The sequence below is a fragment of the Micromys minutus genome (assembly GCF_963924665.1).
Source record: "Micromys minutus genome assembly, chromosome: 24".
Lineage (NCBI taxonomy): Eukaryota > Metazoa > Chordata > Mammalia > Rodentia > Muridae > Micromys > Micromys minutus.
The window spans coordinates 8,251,143-8,274,447 of NC_137959.1; the positions used below are offsets into that span (position 1 = coordinate 8,251,143).

At 44.5% G+C, this 23,305-nt stretch overlaps 1 protein-coding gene across 1 annotated transcript in view; it reads left to right on the plus strand.

The window, feature by feature from the left end:
- RNF150 (ring finger protein 150) overlaps nucleotides 1-23,305 on the plus strand; it is a 215,042-nt gene that overhangs the window by 184,794 nt on the left and 6,943 nt on the right. The gene's annotated exons all lie outside the window — the stretch shown is intronic.

Sequence of the window (23,305 nt, forward strand, 5' to 3'; positions counted from 1 at the left end):
TCTGGGACTGCAGGGAGGCCTTTGGGAGATTAGGCTGTGGCTCTGTAGGCAAAGGCCTCCTTCATGGCTTCCTGTGGAGGATCTTGATGGAAAGAGACAGTCCACTGTTTTAAACAGTTTATTGTCATGGTGGAAAATGGATGTGTAAAACCGTACCCCCTTTTCTCAGGGTGGGCCTGAGATTAGATACCTTTTACATGGAGGAATGTCTGGGAAGGGAAGCTTATTGGCTAGGCCCTCTGGGCCTCTAGGTCCCTCATTAGCATGAGAACTCTGTTTTGTGCCTATGTGACCTTAGGACACATTTCTTAGGAGCCTGACAGGGAACTGGAAGTCACCTAAGCCTCAGATGTGTGCTCACCAAGTCTCCGGGTCTCGACCTGCTCTGCCTTAGCAAACTTCCTGACATGATTTTACATCCCACACTTAACAAGAGCACTTAGGTGAGACAAGAGGATTGTGAGTTTGACTCTGTCTCAAGACAAACAAGAAGAAATGGGGTACCTTTGGGCTGGAGTTCGTATGCTTAAGTCACTGTCTTCAAACCAAGTCCATCCTGGAACCCAGCATTCCTTGGGTGCTGTGTGTAACCCACACGGTCTGAGTTTCTGGACTACACACACCTTGAAGAATTGTCATTTTCATGGCTCCCTCTGACAGTCATTTCTTCACCCCACATTGAACTGCCTGAGACTGGCTAACACGATAAGGGAAGGGATTCTTTCCCACCGTTGGGAATGTGGAAAGTCCAAACGGCATGGTGGATGTTCTTACAAGGGACCCTACCATGCTCTGCATGTTAGCATCATGGCAGGAACCTGACTGAGCGGAGATGATCATACAATCAAACAGGGAAACAGTGAGGCTTCACAGACTCTCCTGAGAGCCCAACTCTAAGTGACCTAAGGACATCCTACTGGGCCTACAACTTAAAAGTTTTCCAGTCACCTCCCCAAATCACTATCCTGGGACCAAGCTATGAACCTTCGAAGACAACATCTAAACCAGTGCACTTATGAAAATAATAATTTATTCACTATATATACATACACTGTAGCTGTCTTCAGACACACCAGAAGAGGGCATCAGATCTCATTACAGATGGTTGTGAGCCACCATGTGGTTGCTGGGATTTGAACTCAGGACCACTGGAAGAACAGTCAGTGCTGTTAACCACTGAGCCATCTCCCCAGCCCACCACCGCACTTTTTAAGTGATGTTTTTCTAAACTGAGGGTTTGGAATCAGATGCTACTTGCCTCAAGAATTCCCAGCCAAAGAACCTAGAACAACCTCTTACCCATATCTCCTAACAGACCTTTGTCATAACTACTCCAAGGCTTATTTCACAAAGGGGCATTAGAATAGAGCAGTCTCTTTAGCACTGCGTTTCTCTTCGACTCAGCTGTGAGAACATACAAAAAGAACAAATTAGTGTAACTTTGTGTATTTGCTTTCTATACATTTCCATTGGATCCTTGGACTCCAAATGCCCAAAGAATAATTGTGGGAAGTACAGGTAGTTTTTCGTCCTGTCATCCCTCACTGCTGATGCTGATGGAGGTTAGTTTTGGCAAACAGCATTGCTCTGAAAAGCAGGAAGCTGTCAGTTCTTTATGGTAGTCGTTGCTCCTCTGCTGCGGAGAATGTGTGGTTTCATCCACTTGCTCTGAGAGTGCAATTACTCATTCTTAAACTATGCTGGAAAAGGGCAGTTCTTTGAACAGAGAAAATATGTTAAACACCTTAGATACCGAGATGAGTTGCTGAACCAACAGAGCAAAAGGTGATTGAAAGAAGTGAAACCAGCTCTCCTATAGGGTGGAGAGATGGCTCAGTGGTTAAGGGTATCCAATGGGGTGGAGAGATGGCTCAGTGGTTAAGAGTATCCAATGGGGTGGAGAGATGGCTCAGTGGTTAAGAGTATTCAATGAGGTGGAGAGATGGCTCAGTGGTTAAGAGCATCCAATGAGGTGGAGAGATGGCTCAGTGGGTAAGAATATCCAATGGGGTGGAGAGATGGCTCAGTGATTAAGAGTAAATGCTGTTCTTGCAGAGGACCCAGGGTTGATTCCCAGCAACAACATGATGGTCACAACCATCTGAAACTCCAGGCACTGTAGGTCTGATGCTCTCTCTGACCTCGGGCACTGGGCAAACATGCAATGCACAGCTATATTATAACATGCAGGCAAAATTCCCATACACATAAAATAATAAAATAAAACTAAAAAAACTATTGTTTTTCAAAAAATTGATATTCTTAGTAAGAAAATGGGAGCTTTGGAGCAATAAATTTAACAACTTAACTACTGAAAGAGAAAGAGGCAACAATGCTATACTTTCCAGTTTCTTTGGAGTCAACACAGCCAAAATTAAAAACATTAACCTAGTTGCTAACATGGTCTTCCAAGTCTACCAAACATAGGAGAGAGAAAACACATGCTGGGTCCCAGCACTTGGGAGGTAGAGGCAGAAAGAGTCTGAGACCAGGCTGGGCTGCACAGTGAGCTCTAGGCCTTGCAACATAAGAAACCCTAGGCCAGCCTGGACTACACAATAAGATCCAATTTCTCTCCAAATGTTCCATCCACTCCGAGAATTTGATACTTAGAATGGGATCATAATGGTAGGACCTACTTCTTTGTAGTTTTCTATCTTGAGTAAAGGTAATTAAGAACATGTGGCCTCTGGCTCCTACAACATATACAACGAATCTTCTCTAGAGTCAAATGCAGGTTCTTTTTCTAAGGTAGGGCTGGAACTTTCCCTCCAAGAACCTATGCTAGAGATCCGCTGGGCTTACACATTCACGCTCAGGATCTGTTCTGCCATGCATTCACACTCAGCTTAGCATCTGCTGCTATTACACACCCATGCATAAAATGTACTTCTCATGTCCCAGAGTCATCTGGGGGTCTAAATATAAATCCCCTCCTCATAGAAACAGTATGTATAAATCCATCTTCTACTCCACAGCTGTCAGACAGGAACCACCCACCCTTACCTCTGATGCTGGACTCACAAATTACTGAGGCCGAAGCACCAGGAGTCCCATCAGCTCTATGCTGCTGGCCCTTTGACCTGCTACTGAGATATTTTCTCTTAGAGGCACTGAGAGAAAGCCAAAGATAGCCTGACCCTTCACTCCACTAGCTTAGAAATCTGATTATACTGTGAAATACTCAAAGGCTCAGGCTCCCATTTTCCAGGCCAGCAACTCTCTTGGGGACACAGGGGTCTAAGCATCTCCTGAACTGAAGATGCTTCCTTGGTATCACAGAACCTCACACACAGCTGGGCACCAGTCACACACAGGGTGAGCTCCAGGTGGGTGCGGCTTCTTGACCAACTCTGTGCTGTACTTGCTCTCATTGGCAAAGCATCCTTCATTTGCAGGAAACACTGGAAAGAATCTCAAGCAAACATTCCTTTGTGACACAGCAAAATAAACCAGGTACAAGCATGTGTGTGTGTGTGTGTCTTGAGCACACACACAAGAGATAAAAGACCCTGAAAATTACAGGGTAACATCTGTGAGCAATTGAATGCTTCTGTTGGTGACAGTGGGGCTGCCTATGTATGCTGAGTTGTCAAAAACACAAGGTCTGAGTATACATCGATTGTATGCATCCAGAAAACAATTGCAAGGATAAAGGTGGGGGTTGTTGATGTCAGCGTTCCATATATTTTGAAGTCAAAAGAAGAAAAAGAAACAGAAAGGTACCAACGGCCACCAGTCATCCCACCAAAGAGTGGCAGAATGAGACCTTCAGAACTAAAGCTTAGAATCCATGCACATCTCAAAACAGCTTTCTGTTCCAGAAAGCTCATAAGGCTTCTCAAGAGTCTGGAGGGAAAAGCCATTAAGACACTCTTAAAATATCTAAGGCACCTCCATGGAAGCTAATCTGGAAGTTGGTGCCGTTAATTTGTAAAAAGCCACCTCGCCAAGATGTGGGTGATTTGGTCTAATATTTATGATCTGGGATGAGACGGGCACTCCTGTGAAGGAATGCAGATTCTGACAGATGCGACCCAGATGTGTACTGAGGAGAAGTCACTCTGCCAAGCAGGGTTACTTAAAAATAGGTCTCATTCTCCAGAACTACTACAGGCTCTGTATAATACGGAGTTTGGAGAGGCCTCATTAGTTTAAAAGAGAGAAAGAAAGACGGATAGTTTCTCGGCTGTGGGAGGAATACTAAGACCCCTGTGATAAATTCCAGCGACTCCCAGAAGGCTTGTCCAGAGGGTTGGCCTTGTGAACACACATCGAGACACACTGGGAGAGCACACTTCTGTCATGAGTTTTCCTCCCAGAATATTGGGAAACTGTTCATTTGTACATCCTACGCCTTCCCTTCCACAGCCCACGCGTCAGTGAACCTTATCAGCTTCGCACCTTTTCCATCTTAAGCAGTACTCTTGGCCCATTCACAGCCACCACTGCCAGCTACAAGGACAGAAGTCCAGGAAGGTGCTCCCGCCTTAGGGAGGCACGGAGCAGGAATCTGAGGTCATTAGAGACACAGAAAAGTGCGTAGCAAGACAGCAGAGGCGGAAAAAGCAAGAAGAAGCTTCCTGTCCCCATAAACCCTGTAAACCCATAAACCATAAATGTCCAAGGCGTGTCTGGGCCTCAGGGTCTAGCCTATGTTAGCCAGCGTGCCTTGTGTTATGTGTACCACATGGTACTGGACTTACAAGACCAAGTCCCCTTCCAGTGTTGGGCTTTAACGAGTCTACATAACTGGTCCAGATATCCTTCCTCAGTTACCCCATCACGCAAGCGCTCACTGTTGCTTTTCTCTTATTTGTGTAGTATTGGAATGGATAGTCCTGCCTGCTGATGCCAAACAGGTTCCTGCTCTCTGAGTGGTTGGGATATTCATCGAAAATGAAGCAGTTCTGTTAATCTGATGTATAGGGTTTGGGGATTACAAAGGTTCTTCAGGAAAGGAAGTCAAAGAACCACCATTGACTTTGAAGTGTAGGACACCGTTCCCTATAAACTCCTTTTCAGTAAAAAGGAGTTAGGGCCCCAAAACCAAGATACATGGGGTCCCCAACTCATTCAGTAGAGACAGAATTAACATAGTGCCAATTGCAATGGAGTGGAAGACATGAATTAGCCAACCATTCTTTCGAGCAGTGCATGTGTCACACATGCGTGTGAGGGGGTAGGAGCCAGAAGAAAACCCTAGGCACTTTTCTTCTGAAACCGTCCACCTTGCTTTTTGAGACAGTCTTTCACTGACCTGGCGCTTACTAAGTAGGCAGGGCTCCTCTACCTGCCGCTGCCTCCCTAGTGCTGAAATTAAAAACACACTGCCACTCTCGTAAATGCATTCTGAGGCTCAAACCCAAGCCCCTGTGCCTTCAAGGCAAGCTCTGTTCCAGTTGAGCCGTCACCTTATTCCCTCATTTGAGTTTTGTACAGCAAACTCAAACCCAGCACAATGAGCTCTTGCTTTCTTGCGTTCTGTGTTCATGGCTTCAGCCAAACACGAATGGCAAGTATTTAAGGGGAAAGGATCTGTCTGTACTGCGCATGCAGAGGCGTTTTCTGTTGCTGGCATTACCTCAACAATGCAGAATAGCTGTTTACCTGTCACCTATACTGTGCCATCATAATCCAAAGATTGTTTTAACACACGAGAGGACTGTGCATTCTTTATAAAGCACTGCGGGTTTTTATATAACATTCCTCAGGACATCAGTGTCCTTGGGGAGTCCTAAAATCAATCCCCGGTGCTGGGTACTGAAGAAGTAAGCTTGGAGTCTCTGCTGCTGCTTTTAAGCTAATGCATCTGGGAAGAGCAGCCAGCCCTGAGTCAGGTGGAGCGCTGCCCCCCTCCCCCGCCTTCCTGTTGGGTCATCTGAGGAAGAGGCACCCTGAGTTGTTTGCTTTGTTTTGTTTTGGCTCTTCAGGAAATACAAATCAGATTAGCCAAGGAAATGAAGATCTGATTAGTAAAGCAAATGAAGTGGTTTGACAAATGGACCCAACAAAGACTCAGTACTGTATGAGTCATTTGCCTCTGTATATGACCATATGACCGTGATAAATACCGAGGGACATGGGGTGGGAGCCAACAGGTCAGCAACGAAGCAGCTCAGAGACATTTGTTCTGGCTACTGTCATCATCATCAACATCATCATCATCATCATCATCATCATCATCATCAGCCTGTGCTTTGCTTCCCAACTAACTCCCTCACATCCACCCTCCGAGTAACTCTGAAGAGCCCCTAGGTATTTATACTTTTATTAACTTATTTATAATTCTTTTACATTCTAACCTCAGTTTGCCCTTCCTCCTCTCTTCCTAGTCCCTCCCCTGCCCCTCCCCTCTGCCCCCATCTCTCCATTTCTATTCAGAAAAGGGCAGGGCTCCCACAAACGTCAACTAAACAGCATATCAAGCTGCAGTAAGATCTGGCACCTCCGCTTGCTCGTGTTAAGGCTGGATAAGGCAACCCAGTCGGAGCCACACAACATTCAACCTACAATTTGTCCTGTCTAAGAGCTGTGCTGGGGTAAAGGTGGCAAAGAAGTTGTGGGAGTGGCCAACCAGGGGTTGGTCCAGCCCAGAGAGGGACCCCGCCCCACCCCCACCCCAATAGCCCAGAAAGTAAGGCTAGAACCAAACGGGACTGTCAACAAACAAACAGAAACCACCCCTAGGTCCTTCTAGACAGCTTTGAGAACAGCAGGCAAGCGCAGGAGAGCTGGGTTCGAATCTTCTGGCTCTTTTGAAGCTCCGCCACTTTGGTTCTTACAGAGACTTGGAGACACAGTGGCTTGGCTTTTCTGAGAAACAGCCTCAAGGATGCAGGAGAATATTGGAAATGAAGAAGGGTGGGGGAGAGCGGAAGAGGGAAAGGAGAAACAGAGGAAGGAGGGGCGGGGCAGGGGAGAATAAGATGGAAGACCACAGTTGATGCCAAGAAAAACTGGCTTCCAACGGTCTGACCAAAACTTGCTTTTGTCCGTTTATTTTCTTTTGGGTTAACTTTAAAAACTAACAGCAACGGAAGTAAGGGTTTCTGTGTGACATTTTCCTACGTTTCTGTCATTTTACTTTGTTCTCACTTGTCCTACCTCGCCCTCCCCTGTCCCCTTACCCTCATTTGCTAGCCCCTGCTCCTCCCCCAAAATTCCCTCTTCCACTTCTGTGTCGCATCTGTTCCCTTGTTTACTCTTTTGCCTTTCTTCCATCATTTTTCCCTTAAAATTTCTCCCTCACTCCCCTCCCCTCTCTAGGTCCATAACTCGCCCACGCATGATACGCCCACGCATGTAGAAATCTACACCTGGAGGTCACGTGCTGAGCAGCAGTTATCTTTCGTCCAGCAGAACGATTTTCCGTGGCAAGTGTCACAGTTGCACTTTGCCCCATAGCTGCAGAAGCCCAGTTTGCATCCGCGTGCCATGACTCTATCCACTCATCCGGTGGCAGGTGTCTGGGCTGGTTCCGTTTCCCTGCTGCTCTGAGTGGACGTGGATGGCCACGCAGGGCTGAGAACACAATGTACTGGTTCAGACTGACTTCCAGGGTGCCTGCAACGCTTTGCTTGCAATCCCACCAGAGATTCAAGGGCTCCTTTCTCCCGGGGTCCTGTCTAGCATTTTTCATTTGCTTTCTTGATGGTGGCCATTTCAAATAGGGTGAGATAAAATCTTAAATCGACTTTAATTTGCATTCCCCAGTGGCTAAGAAATTGAACAGTTGATGATTTATTTATTGGCCACCAACTCTACCGTTTGTACAGGTGCTGTAAGCTGCCCATCCCTCCTTCTCTGTCCCCAGGCATTGCCCAGGCTATGGTAGATGCTGACAGGTGAGCAGCTGCTGTTGTAATTAGTCTCATGGGACCCAGGATATAGAATGGTACTTTACATCCTTCTTTCTTTCATTAATTCGACATTTATTTTGTAGAAAATAAACCACATGGTAGCATCTGGATGGTGCTTTACCAGACTCCCCAAGATGCCCTTTCCAGGAAGTTCTAAAAGCAAGAGAAGATTATTTTTTAAAAAATTAAAATTAAATCTAGCAGTTCTCAACCTGTGGGTTGCAACCTGTTTGGTAGGTAGTACAACTCTTACACAAGGGTTACCTAAGACTGTCAGAAAACACAGAAATGTGCTAATTCATAAAAGTAGCAAAATTACAGTTAGGAAGTAGCAATGAAAAGAAGTTTGTGATTGGTGTCTCCACAACATGAAAAACTGTTTTCAAGGGTCACAGGATTAGGAAGCTTGAGAAGCCCACTGCCTTCGAAGGTGAAGGCTCTTACTTCCAAGCCTGAGGAGCTAAGTTTGATCCCTGAAATACCATGTAGGGAGACAGCTGACTCCCTTTGCAGGTTATCTTCTGATCTCAAAATCCACAGTGCTGTGCTTGCATGCAACCTCTCATTCAATAATTAGGTATAATCCAATTTAAAAACTCACATTGTATGTGTCTACTCGGGCTAATGTCCCAAATACTAGAGGCTGTGTGAGTTAAACACTGAGTATTGACTTCTCCTAACTCTAGAAGCCAGATCCCAATGTCAACGTGTTCTGATTCCTGGCTGGCCTTCTTGCTGTGTCCTCACATGTCTGAGTGAGAATGTGTAATCAAGCCTCTTATGTTTCTTATAAGGCACTAATTGCATCAAAGTCTAATGACCTTTTAAAGGCCCATCCTCATAGTACATCACACTAGGGGATACAGTTTTACCGTGTACATTACATGTACAAGAGAAACAATACCAACATGTGCATAGCATGTGAAGGGACCCCAGCCAGCTCATGAAAGGTGAGCAATGGCCCTGGAAGGCCTTGCCCTTCTCCATTATTCCCTCTGCCTTGCTAAACAAAAGGCAAAAGAAAAAGAAAACCATTAGGTCACATTCCTAAAGCAAGCCACCAAGGTCTGTTCCCTTATTTGGTCACTTCCTCCTCTTGAGGCTGACTACCAAGGTCCAGCGATCAGAGTACTGAAGTCCAGCGATCAAAAAACCCCACTTTGACTCACCTAATCAACATGCCCAATCAAAATTAAACACCTTATCCTAACACAGGGTCCCCCCTTGTACTTTTTAAACTTCCATATTCCTGTCTGTCACAGCTGCATCCTCCTTATCCATAGGCAGTCCTTTGTCCCCCTCTGGGACAAATACTCTTCCTCCTCTCCCTTGCCCCTTTTCTCTCCTCTCCTCCATTCCCTTCCCTTACTCCTTTTTCCTTTTCCTCTGTCTCCTGTCTTGGTCCCTTATCCCTGCCCTCTGTCCCTCTGGGGCAAATGAATCTCTTTTGTGCTAAGAACTTAGTTTGAGAACTTGGTCTTGTGGGTTCTCTGGGAGCCCATACTTTTTCTTTCTCTTTCCACATGTACAGAATATTCAGTTTGAATATGTACATAGCATGTGCATTGTCTTGTCTACAAATGGCTTGGATGTCTGTTGGGAAACAAATAAAAATGTATCAAGTTAGTTGGGCATGTTGGCTCATGCCTGTAATCTCAGTACTTGGAAGGCTGAGGCAGGAGAATTGTATGTGTGTTTGGTAGCAGCCTGAGCTACATAGTGGGTGAGGCCCAGGCCAGCTGGATGTAAACTGAGATCCTCCCCCTGCCCATAAGCAAATTAAAAAGCAAAAGAATTGCATTGTTTGATAGAGAAGCTGGTCAGCGGAAGTTAATAAAAATTAAATGTTTAATATGATTTGTTTTATAAAACCAGATTAAAAAGAAAACATGCTTCAGAATAGACAAAAACATGTTTTCATTTTATAGGTAATCCACAAAACACTGGCTGTTCTTTGATGTGTTTATCTGCATGAATAGTAAACACATACACAGAGGCACATATGTAACATGCTGCAAGGACCTATGTCAAAGCTTAGTTTGATTGGAGAAGGATATACAACCAAAGCTGAATTTCCCTGGGATCTGCTCTGGGATTTTCACTGGCTTGTCCCCTTGTTAAAGGAAACCTGGAATAATCATTTGATGGGACCTTGTTTCCAGCCTAGTCAAAGGGATATTCTTCATGCTGGGGAATTTGTGGCGGTGAAGGGAGCCCAACAGCTAGTGGGAACTTCATCCTACTGAACAGGACAGAAGCAGACACTGTATTGTCAAGATATGACGACCAAAATCAAGTCAAAATAAGGCCATGCAAGAAAGGGGTTGAAAATGCCCAGGGCCTTTTAACTCAGGTGCTGTCAAAGGGCTAGCCTGAGCACACCAGTAAGAACCCATGCTTATTGGTGCAATACCTACTATGTTCCATGCTCTTTCCTGCACTGATCTATAATGTCTCCACACCCCTCCTAAATAAAATCAGTTACCATGAGACTTTTAAAAACATCATACTGTGATGAAGAATTTAGGAACCACAATCTTTTACATTTATTTAGGGAGAGGTGGGGAGAGTAACACAGAGTATGCTTAGAGGCCAGGGAAGAATGTAGATCTTGAGGATCGAACTCAGATAGTCAGGATTGGTATAGCAGAAACCTTTGTCTGCTTAGGCAGCTCTCCAGACAATGATTCAAGAGGCAGAAAATGCTCAAGAAAACATCTCATTAACCAAAGGCTCCATTTTATATAAAAAAAAAAAAAACCCACAAGATGATAATCTTTGTTTTTGAGTGCAAACTATAAAGTCTGACAGTCTTCGAAACCAGTGGAGACTCGTTCAGGGAAGATAGTAATGATTTCTTCCTAAGGATGGGAGAGGTGGAAACACATGAACCAATCCTTCGTGGAGAGGAAGAAAACTCATATTTTTAAAAGTTTGCAACTGTGTTCCATAAGGGAAAGCAAACCAAAGAGCTGTGAGGTGGATTAGAAGGCCAGCAGTGAGCCTCCAAACCTTTGGCCTGACGTGAGTGTGACTCCTTGGGTGCTTCCCCTAAAATATTCATATCTACTTATTTCCAATTATGGCCACCAGGATCTAAGTCTGCTTTCTCTGCCTCTATCTTGATTTCTCCCCTATCTCTGTTCCTCTTCCATTTTTCCTACCTTTGCTCTGCCTCTCTCTGCACTATCTAACCATGTATCAACTTAGCATCAATCCTCAGAGGTGGTGATAAGACCAAGCTTCCTAATGTACGAAAGATCTGCTGTCTCCTTTTAAATAAGCTTCTCTGTTTTGCTGAAGGGAGTGGGTTGTCAGAAGAGCCAGAAATTTACCTCCAATCTTAAGTTTACCTTGGCAGTTGAGCAGGTGGATGTAAAGTGAGTCCTGCGCACAGAGCCAAACACACACATGTCAGGGCTGAGTCTCAAGTGTTGCCTTAAGCTCTGCAGCTTGTAATCTATTTATATATTTTGCAAGGATTCTGTAGTTCCCAAATCTTCTGTTTAAATACTTCCTTGTCTTTGAACATGCTGAATAATAGGGCATTTTCTTGTTTCGGGCCCTTCCTCTTCAACCCTTCATAGTACAAACTAAAGGATCCTTCTTTGCTGTGTCCTAGGATCTGGGCCTTTAAAGCAGACCTTGTGTTCCTCCAGATCCCTGTTCTCCAGTTTCTTCTGGCTCCTTTGTGTACTATCATATAACAGGGTAACTCTCAAGAAATGGGTACCCGACTGTCATGTGATAAAGATCACTTTATGAAATGTGGGTACATTGACCTACCTCCAAGAACAGTAAAGAAATACAGCATTATAAAAACAATGGGACTGTGGTTAAAAAGGGAGGCTTCACTCCAATTCCAACATGTTACTGAGCAAAGAAGGAGCCCAGGAGGCTGCACATGAAAGATGAAAGCAGGTTCGTTCACGATGAATATGTTACAACAATGAATATATTAATAATAGAGCTGAGTGTGTGTGCGTGTGTGTGCATGTGTGTGTGTGTGTGTGTGTGTGTGTGTGTGTGTGTGTGTTATACTCTGGAGATTAAACCCAGGGTTTTATGCATGCTAAGCAAATGTTCTACCACTGTTCTTCATTCTGTACAAGTATTTCTGTAAATAGTAGCATGATGTCATCTGTAAAAATTAAATGAAGTTGTAATGTTTCAACCTAGCATTCAGATCCTTGCTCAGTCTGAGCCCAGATCACCCATTTTCTCCCATTGCTGACATTAACTAAAAAAAAAAAAAACAGAATATCTTGTAAGGTTTTTCAAAAATGGGAAAATAATAGAACTTCTTCTTCTTCTCCCCCTTCTTCTTCTTCTTCTTCTTCTTCTTCTTCTTCTTCTTCTTCTTCTTCTTCTTCTTCTTCTTCTTCTTCTTCTTCTTCTTCTTCTCATCCTCCTCCTCCTCCTCCTCCTCCTCCTCCTCCTCCCCCTCCCCCTCCTCCTCCTCCTCCTCCTCCTGCTTCTTCTTCTTTTCTTCTTCTTCTTCTTCTTTTTCTTCTTCTTCTTCTTCTTCTTCTTCTTCTTCTTCTTCTTCTTCTTCTTCTTCTTCTTCTTCTTCTTCTTCTTCTTCTTCTTCTTCTTCTTCTCCTTCTCTTTCCCCACCCACCCCCACAATAAAAATTGGAGAGAAAAGCACACTTTCAACTTAGTGAGGCATCTTCACCAAAATCACAGGCAACATAAGGAAGAGATACCATGAGCCAGCCTCGTGTTTATTCATGCAAAAATCTTCAAAATCGTATTCAATCTAATTCCCTAATATAGGAACAAATTACACTATTCCCAAGCAGAACAGGCAGCTCTGCAAAGAAGATATACAAGCAGCCATGCATTTGTAAAGATCTTCAGCATTAATTTATTATCAGGGCAATGCACATCAAACCACCATAGCATAATCATCCTAAATCTATCAAGATGGCCACTATCAAAGTCTGTTGTTGTTATTGTTGTTGTCTATAGTACACTGTTGGTTGAAATATAAATTGCTACAATATGAAAAGGTATATGGAGATTCTTTAAAAACTTAAATTAGAAAAATTTTAATTACAGCTATCGCATATCTGGGTCTGGGTCTGAAATAACTTAAGTCAAGATCTCAAAATCCTCTTATGTTGAGGGTAGAGAGACAGCTTAGCGAGGGACATGCTTAAGTGCAATCAGGAAGACCAGAGTGTGCATCCCCGAAACCCATGAGTGCCAAGGGAGCATGGCGACTGACCTGTACCCCACCACTTAGAAGGCAGACACGAGGACACTAGAGGAAGCTAGCTAGCTAGACTCGCCAAACCAGAGTACTCTGAGCTCAAGTTAGCAGCCCTGCTTCAGTGGTAAAGTGCTATCCCAGATGACACTCGGCACCCATCTCCACTTGCACACACATGCACGAGTGGGAACACACACACTCATCTATACACATACTCACACACAGACTCATACACACTCATCCACATGTATGAATAAGTAGTTAAGTGTGTTAATGCAGCACAAATGAGATCTACAGACACTTTTATATAGATATGAAATAAACCCACATGATTCTGCCCATGAGTCTGACCTCTCTGACAACTTTAACTTTCCTATGTTTTGTTGTTGTTGTTGTTGTTGTTGTTGTTGTTCCAATCACGTTCACATGTCCTGGAAAACGTCCATGCACCAAGTACCTGGCATTTAATCCTTAAGTTGCTGGACAGTTGATAACTAGCCAGAAATTAGAAACTAGCCACTAACAACAGAAATTCTCACTAGATTTCACTCTGTGCCCTGTCGAAGTCTAAAAAGAACAGAAGAAACTAAAATTATAACTGTCCTTCAGTCATGTGGTAAAGACACCATGATTAAGCTCCAAAAGGAAGACCTCTTCCTCCTGCTGGCCAGTGTCACAGAGAATGAAAACCAGCAAGGCAAGGGCTGCCTACATGATCTAGATTAGGTGTCGGGGATCTAGCCTCACCTGGTTCAGCAAAGCAGAAACTCTGTGTTAAGCCTGTTGGTTTGAACACTAGAAAAGTTTCGCTCACTGGGGCTCATTCTGTGCATACTCGGGACCCTGCAACAGAAATTCAGAAGGTGGGACTTTCGGTTATATCTGAATAAAGTTAGGAATCAAGTGACCAATGGGTGGCTTTGCATGAGAAGCCAGGAAGTGTGTGATTCCCAGTGGTTGTGGAGCATTGCTGTGAGGACAGGTTGACCAGATGTATATAATCCACGTAGATGTAGATAATCCATGTAGAAGTTCTGCCCCTTGGAATGGCACTGCCGTCAGTTGACTTCCCCACTGAGACTATGGCAGAGAGGACTGGGGAGATGGCTGGGGAGGAGCTGGCACTGTGTCCCCAGCACCCAGTAATAAGACAGGTGTGGTGGCAAATGCCTGCCACCTCAGCACTGGGGTCAGAGAAAGATGAGTCGCAAAGGTGCCCTGGCCAGCCAAGTGAAGCAGCTACTGCCAGGTTTCCTGAGAGACGGCCCATCTCAAAACTGAGGAGGAGATAAAGGAACATACCCAGCGTCAACCTCTGACCTCAGCCCAAGACGCAGAGCCCAACATGTCCTTTGATGAGGGATGCCCTCCCCCAATTATGATACTAATTCACTCACAAGGGGGGGGTCCTCATTACCTAATGAACTCGAGGGTCCTGCCTCTAAAGACCATTCAAAAGGCCACTGAATTTTCAACATGAGGTTTAGCACAGAGAACCCTGATACGAATATAAACACGTTGGGAGGAGGGGCAGGAATCTCCTGATCTTTCTCCTATTTTGAGGCTAGGAACTTAACTATCAACACACCACCATTAGTAGAAAATTACATCAAACCCACAGCAGAAGTCAGCCTTCCATTTTCCAAGTCAAGTAAGGAATAAGCCAAACACAGTGAACATTTGTGACCATATGAAATTAATAAATCCCACCACTAAGAATGTCTTATCTGACCACAGTTATGACACTGATGTAATAGCATCAAATGTGAAAATCTAAGCCAGTATTGGCGTCAGCACATTGGGTCACAAAGCTCCATTTAAAGTGTCATTTCCGGTGTGTCAGGGACTGGTACTTGCCCACGGGATGGGTTACTCAATTTTTAAACGCATTGTGTGTTCAAAGGAAACATCTCAAGGAATACCAGTTTGTGTTCTTGACCCTAGATATTAGGGCCCGTGGGAGATCTTCCAGGTCAGTCACTTTCTAGACACTCTCAGGTCTCCAACCTCAGCACAAGCCTGTGTTTACACGTGCACCACACCACTGCCACATCTCCTTGGAAGATCCCACAAGCCTTCCCACAGCATGCTCAAAGCCAAACTCTCCAGCTTCCAAACCTGTTCCCTCCCATGATCTCTGCCTCAACACATGGTCCCACAGCCTCTCAAAGAACTATGATTCCGACCATCACTTTTTCAATAACGCTTTCTGTCAAATCGGTTTTCCCCTTGCCTCTATCCCATGGGCACACACCGAGTTCATTGGCTTTTCTGCGATACTCTCCTAACCTCCTTCTGCCTTTAGTTAACAGCAATAGTGAGCTCTTAAAATATTATGTGGATCATATTATTCCCTGCTTGAAATCCCTCCATATCTTTAGATGTATATAATTCTGTGCCATGCAGATTTGAAGTATTTTTCATCTCTAAAGTGAAAACAACAGACACATCAGAGGTTTGTATGAAATAAGCTTTATTTAACATTAGGTTTTGTGGGCTTTTTGCAACGGAAGGAGGCAAAGTTAATACACGCTTGTGTTGTGGATAGCGGTGTATCCTCAATTGTTAAGTTCAAGTTAAAACATAAGAAATACTAAAGACTGATTTCCACCGTCTTCAGCTCTTTTATAAAGAAAAAAAAAGTTTTAAAAAAATGATGGTGGAAGCGTGCAATGTTACAACAGGAAATCTGAACCAACCACTTTTCACAAACGTCCCTTTTGATTTCTGGCCACCTTTACCTTGAGCTACTAAGGACAGTATTTAATTTCCATGGTTTTGGCAGCCCATAAGTGTAGCAGCCCCTGTGACCCTGTAGGCATTTTTAAAAATCCAGCTCATATATTCCAATTTAGAAAACACTTCTGTACATTTGAAACCATGAAATCTGGGGTGCTGGTGGCTATAGAGGCTGGAGTAAAGCTGCCTCTGTCTGTACGTAGGGGAACTCTGGGTGGGTGGGCTCTGTCCCTGGGTGGGTGGGCTCTGTCCCTGGGTGGGTGAGTTGTGTCCCTGGGTGGGTGAGTTCTGTCCGACTCAGTAGCACTATAGTGGGCTGGCCCTTTCTTTGAAACCCCTTTTTGGCTAGAGTCAGAAAAATCATGAAATCAACCTATGATAAAAAAAATTGTTTGGTTGATTTGTCATGAACCTGTGGGTTAAGAATCTAGACATGTGAGCTGAATTAGCCAATCAGTCACCATTGAGAATAAAGATCGTGAGAGTGTGGTGTGTTGCCTGTAATCCTTGCTGCCTAAGAGTGAAATTCTGAGTAAAGGGAGGGAGGAAGGAAGAGAAGAAGGGAGGGAGGGAGGGAGGGAGGGAGGGAGGAAAGGAAAGAGGAAAGGAGGAAAGGAGGAGAGGAGGAAGACGAGTGTCAGGGGTGGGGAACAATTCCCTGTGTAGTCCCTCTTTTGTTGCTATTGTTTGGGTGGTTTTGGATCCAGAGTAGCTCAGGCTGGCCTCAGGTTCTAGACCTTCCTTTGCAGACTCCCAAGTCCTGGAATGCTGAGTGTGTACCGTCACTGTCTGCTTCTGAATTTCATCTCTGAGAGTAAGAAGTCTTCAAGTTTCTCTCCACCTAAGAGAATTGATTTCTCCATCATGAACATGTCTCCATCCATGCACATGTCTCCATCCATGCACATGTCTCCATCCATGCACATGTCTCCATCCATGCACATGTCTCCATCCATGCACATGTCTCCATTCCTGCACATGTCTCCATCCATGCACATGTCTCCATTCCTGCACATGTCTCCATCCATGCACATGTCTTCATTCCTGCACATGTCTCTACCCATGCACATGTCTCCACCCATGCACATGTCTCCATTCCTGCACATGTCTCCATCCATGCACATGTCTCAATTCCTGCACATGTCTCTACCCATGCACATGTCTCCATCCATGCACATGTCTCCATTCCTGCACATGTCTCCACCCATGCACATGTCTCTACCCATGCACATGTCTCCACCCATGCACATGTCTCCATTCCTGCACATGTCTCCACCCATGCACATGTCTCCATTCCTGCACATGTCTCCACCCATGCACATGTCTCCATTCCTACACATGTCTCCACCCATGCACATGTCTCCATTCCTGCACATGTCTCCATCCATGCACATGTCTCCACCCATGCACATGTCTCTACCCATGCACATGTCTCCATCCATGCACATGTCTTTATCCATGCACATGTCTTTATCCATGCACATGCCTCCATCTGTGCACATGTCTCCACCCGTGCACATGTCTCCACCCGTGCACATGTCTCCATCCATGCACATGTCTCCATCCATGCACATGTCTCCATCCATGCATATGTCTTCATCCATGCACATGTCTCCATTCCTGCACATGTCTCCACCCATGCACATGTCTCTACCCATGCACATGTCTCCATTCCTGCACATGTCTCTACCCATGCACATGTCTCCATCCATGCACATGTCTCCACCCGTGCACATGTCTCCATCCATGCACATGTCTCCACCCGTGCACATGTCTCCATCCATGCACATGTCTCCATCCATGCACATGTCTCCACCCGTGCACATGTCTCCATCCATGCACATGTCTCCATCCATGCACATGTCTCCACCCGTGCACATGTCTCCATCCATGCACATGTCTCCATCCATGCACATGCCTCCATCTGTGCACATGTCTCCACCCGTGCACATGTCTCCATCTGTGCATATGTCTCCACCCGTGCACATGTCTCCATCTGTGCATATGTCTCCACCCGTGCACATGTCTCCTAGATAAACAGTAAGCTTTCAAATTGAGAAAACTAAAAGTGACTAGAAAGTTTAAGTATGTATTTAACAGTTTAACTTGCTTCCTTCTCAGTAGTAATTCTATTCATTGAGAACCCACATGTGTGAAACACAGGACTGCATATAGATTGACTCTATATAGCCAGCCCAAATTCTCATTTAATGGCCAATTAAACACCAATCCTGGAGGATGACGGTGACTTACACAAGTAAGTCAAGTAGCAAGTAATTGGTAATAGTTAGGCTTGAATAATGTCTAAAGGAAGCAAGACTTCCAATTCTCATAGATAGAAACATAGACAGACAGACAGACAATTTTGAGCTAGGCCCGCCTCAGACTCACTATGTAGCCAATGAGAACCTGGACCTCCTGATTCTCTTGTTGCCACCACTCAGCTGCTGAGCTCACAGGCTGGTACCCACACACCAGCTCGTCGGTGTGATTCTACATGTCTATGTCTCGTTGTCGCTGTACGTGTTTAATGAAAGCACTAGGTAGGAGGGGTGGATGAAACATGGGACTCTGTTTTCAATCTCTCCTAAAACCATAACAAAGGCTTTTAGAACTAAATATGGGATCTGACGTGTACGGAGTAAAGGAGAAAGAAGACAGAAGCAAAGTCAGAGCCAGTGGGCAAAGAGAGCGAGCAACAAGTGACCAGTAGATCTGAGACACAGCTGTGCCTGATGTGGTCTCCCCACAGTGGTGGCAGAGGCACGGGGCTCGCCCAGCAGGAGACAATGTCTGCTGAGACAACAGGGGTGGAGCATCCCCCCAAAGGAAGGCCCATCCCAGTCTGCACCTGTGAGTCCCTGCCCTCTCATCTTCCCCAGTCGATGCAGGGCAGAAGGTTCTAGAGCAGAGGAAGTAAGTGTGGAAGGAGATGTGTGTCAGTGAGCTGCTACCGAGGGAGTCTGTTGGGAAGTGTGAGGCAAATGCCCAACTTCACTTCACACTGAATGGAGAGTTTGGTAAGGAATTCCGTGAACGCCACTATCCTCAAACACTAATACTTGCATTTCCCACTAGAGCCTTACGAGTTGTGGGCCAGACTCTGAGACACAGCAGAGCTTGGTCTTTCGTGAGATGGCCCGTGTGAAGCAGTTCGTTTCTCTAAGACTGGTTCTTCAGGACACAATGCTGTTATTTCTGTCTTTTTTAAAGTATCTTAGAGATTCACTGCTCTTTATTAAACACATATATTTTCCTTAACTGTCTTCAACGTGGCAAATGACATTGGCAACAGGCAGAGCAGAAGGACTGTAACTGTCATCAGTCTTGCTCTCACAGACATCTTTACTGGTCTTTTAATTGCACAGTTCTTCGGCAGAGCGATAGAAAACATATGACTTTCTGGATTACAGCTGCCTTTAGGCACATCTTCAGCCTCCCCCAGCCTACTCCCTAGCTTGGTTTTGCATTCCAGTCATATTTGAATACGGTCCGATGTCTGTGTGCCCACAGCAGCCCATCACTTGCAGCCATCTGTATACATCGCTCTGTGTTACTCATCTGGCTAAAGCACACATTATCTTTAGGACTCACATATTATCCTTAGAACTCACACATTATCCTTAGGTATCCTTAGGACTCACACATTATCCTTAGGACTCACATATTATCCTTTGACAAAGCACCCACGCGCATGCCCTGTGACCCAGCATATGCCACCAGCCTCCTCCCCTACTCCTAACGTACCTGAGCCATCTCCCAACAGAGCCAGTAATCTGCTTATCTGTCTGTCTGCTGGACAGTAAGTCCCTTGAAGCTCTGAATTGTCCTGTCCGCCATATGCACAGCAGATAGCTTAATTGTTAGCTCACAGCAGAGACTCAATTCATACACTTAGAAAGAATTAGGGGGTTGTACTCATTCTAGAGTATTTGGAAATAGATCCAGAAAAAAAAAAGAGAGAAAAAACTGCACACACCTTTAATCCAGCACTCGGGAAGCAGAGGCAGGTGAATCAGCTGAGTTCGAGGCCAGCCTGGTCTGCAGAGTAAGGTACAGAACAGCCAGGAGGACACAGAGAAACCCTGCTTTGAAACACAAACAAAAAATATATCTTAAAAGAAACATCAGTATAAATATTAATATAAATCCTAAATCTCAGTCAACCCAAGCTACAAAGAGACCTTGTCTCAAAGAAAGAAAGACATAGAGGGAGAGGGGGAGGGGGAGGGGTAGAGAGGGGGAGAAGGGGAAGGGAGAAAGGAAGAAAGGGAGGAAGGGTAAAAGAAAGTCCCCAAAGCATGAATACCTCTTCCTCCTCCTCCTTCTCCTCCTCTTCTTCCTCTTCCTCCTCCTCCTTCTCCTCCTCTTCCTCCTCCTCCTCCTTCTTCTCCTTCTCCTTTTCTTCCTCCTCCTCCTCCTCCTCCTTACATTAACTTTTTAGTCCCTGGCTTTCAATTATAACAACATTCTCACATCAGCCTTGCAGCGAGCAAACTCTGAGTACTTCTGAATTCATTTCTGGTATATTGTTGTGCTAAAAATGGCATTAAGTGTCATTTATTTAACTCTGAACTCTTGGAAAACTTCGCTTACGTGGGTATAAGAATATCATCCTTTAAAAGTGACCTTTTTGTTTTTTATTTTGTGCATTTATTTTATGTATGTGAGTACACTGTAGTCTTCAGACACACCAGAAGAGGGCATCAGATCCCATTACAGATGGTTGTGAGTCACCATGTGGTTGCTGGGATTTGAACTCAGGACCTCTGGAAGAGCAGTCAGTGTTCTTAACCCCTGAGCCATCTCTCCAGACTGTGATGTTTCCGAGATACTTTCTGTTGCTGGGCTTTGTTACTTGCTGAGTTGATCCCACAAATAATGGTTAAGTGAATATTTTTGCTTCTAATTATTGCTCCTTAGAGCGTTCTGGAAATAAAATTATAAGGTGAAAATTTTATAGCGCTAATGGAAGAATGTAGTAGAGCAGTGGTCTCTGGAGACTGGGAAGGGTAGGAGGAGAGGAGATGGAAAAAATTTTAACAAGGGCTTCATAGTCACAGTGGAGAAATTAGTTCTGGGTTTCTTAAAATAGGCGGGGATAAGTGTTGGTTAAAACAAGATGTAAAACATTACAAAACGAGTAAAGATATAAAATCTGCAGATATAAAAAGGATAATGCTTGAAGACATGGAAACATTTATTACCTTTGTCTATTATACGATACATACATATATTAGATTACCATCATGTGCCACAAATTAAAAATAACTCATAGTTTTAAAAGATTTACATTTCTGTTTGCAGTGTTTCCACAGGCCCATCGCAATAAACTTTTAACTGCAACGTTATCATTTACTAAAAAGTAACCATTACATTTGCAAAAAGGAACGCTTTGGTTTTACTTCTACTTATAGTGTATCTGCATTGCATTCTTCTGTGCCTTTATATATTTACAGTTCAAATGTTATCCCCTTTCCCAGTTACCCCTCTCTGATGCCCCCTTCCCTGCTTCTGTGAGGATGCTCCCTCTCCCATCTACCCACTCCCACCTCAACATCCTGGCATTCCCCTACACTGGGGAAACAAGCCTTCACAGGACCAAGGCCTTCTCCTCTTATTGATGCCAGACAATGCCATCCTCTGCTACATATGCAGCTGGAGTCATGGTCACCCCATATGTGCTCTTTGATTGGTGATTTAGTTTCTGGAAGTTCTGAGGCATCTGACTAGTTGATATTCTTGTTCTTCCTATGGGGAAGCCAATCCCTTCAGCTCTTTCAGTCCTTTCTCTAGCTCCTCCATTGGGATCCCCATACTCAGTCTGATGGTTAGCTGCAAGCATCTTTATCTATATCAGTAAGGCTCTGGCAGAACCTCTCAGGAGGCATCCATATCAGGCTCCTGTAAGCAAGCACTTCTTGGCATCAGCAATAATGGCTAAGTTTGGTGGCTGCATATGGGATGGATTCACCAGGTGATGCAGTCTCTGGATCGCCTTTATTTGTCCCTATATTTCCTCCAGTGAATATTTTGTTCCCCCTTCTAAGAAGGACTGATGTATCCACATTTTGGTCTTCCTTCTTCTAGATATTTATCAGTACTCAATAAAATTCTCACAAGCTGAATCCAAAAACACAACAAAATAGTCATTCACCATGATCAAGTAGGCTTCATCCAGTGGATGTGTAGGCATTGCTCAATATACAAAACTCCATCAATGTAATCCACTATATAAACAAACATCAGTGCGCTGCATTAAAGGTATAGGTGGTCCTTGGACACTTGTATGGGCCTCTTTGTTTGTGACAAAGTATAACTGCCCACATCAGATGGTTCTACTTTGGCAATGTACAAGTTCCCTGTGTCTTGAGATATAAATTGTCTCTTGTCCTCTTAAGCATACAAAGGGTTATCATTGAAGATCCAGGCATATGATAATTAGGTTCAGTGGTTTAGTCCATTATCATCAAGGCAGGTGCATGGCAGTGCCCAGGCAGGCATAGTGCAGAAGGCGTTGAGAGTTCTACATCTTTATCAGATGTAGGACTAGAAAAGACTGGTATCCAGCAGCTAGGAAGAGGGTCTTAAAGTTCATGCCCACAATGAGGCACTTCCTTCACATTATCCTTCTTAATGACTTAAAGGCTTTTGTTGTGGTAAGAATACAATCCTGAGTCTGAGAAGCTGGCCATCATGGGAATCTGGGTTTCATCCTCAGCCATATCCACCTAGAAGCCATGTGCAGTGGGATATACTTACAACCTCAGCATAGGGGAGGGGTGCAGGGGACAGAGACAGGTCTCCTGGAGCCTGCTCTCCAGCCACTCTTCCCTAATCAACAAGCTCCAGAGATCCTGTCTCAAATAAACAGATGCTGACCTCCTTCCTCCACATGTGTTCACACAATTGTGTGTCTTCTGCCTCCACATGTATGTATACACACTGTGCGTGTATTCATACACCAAAAAAATAACTCTCTGTGTTTGTTTGAAAGTTCCCCCATCTAATATATGCCATCAGTATTAATTTATAATTTCAGCATTTCCTAAAATTTAAGCTCAGTTCCATTAATTATTCGATTACCTTTCTTGAAATACACTTAGTCCTTGTCCCTTTTTTCTGTTTCCTTGATAAAATATAATGATGATGGCAGCTTGAGGGAAAACTGCTTCGTTCAGCTTGGGAGACCTGGCTACAGTCTGTCATTGCAGGGAAAACATGGCGGCAGGAACAGGTATCCTGTATTCATGCTTCCCCTACTCCTGCATAGTCCAGGAGTCCTGACAGGAGAACAGCATCACACAGGGTCTTCCCACCTCTACTAACAATCACCTTCATCAAGATAATCTCCCAAAGACACAGCCGCAGGCCAAGATGATCCAGACAGTCCCTCACCAAGACTCTCTTCCAGGAAATTGTCAGTTGTGTCGAATAGACAGTTAAAAATTAATTTCACAACTAAGACAATACGCTATCATACTCT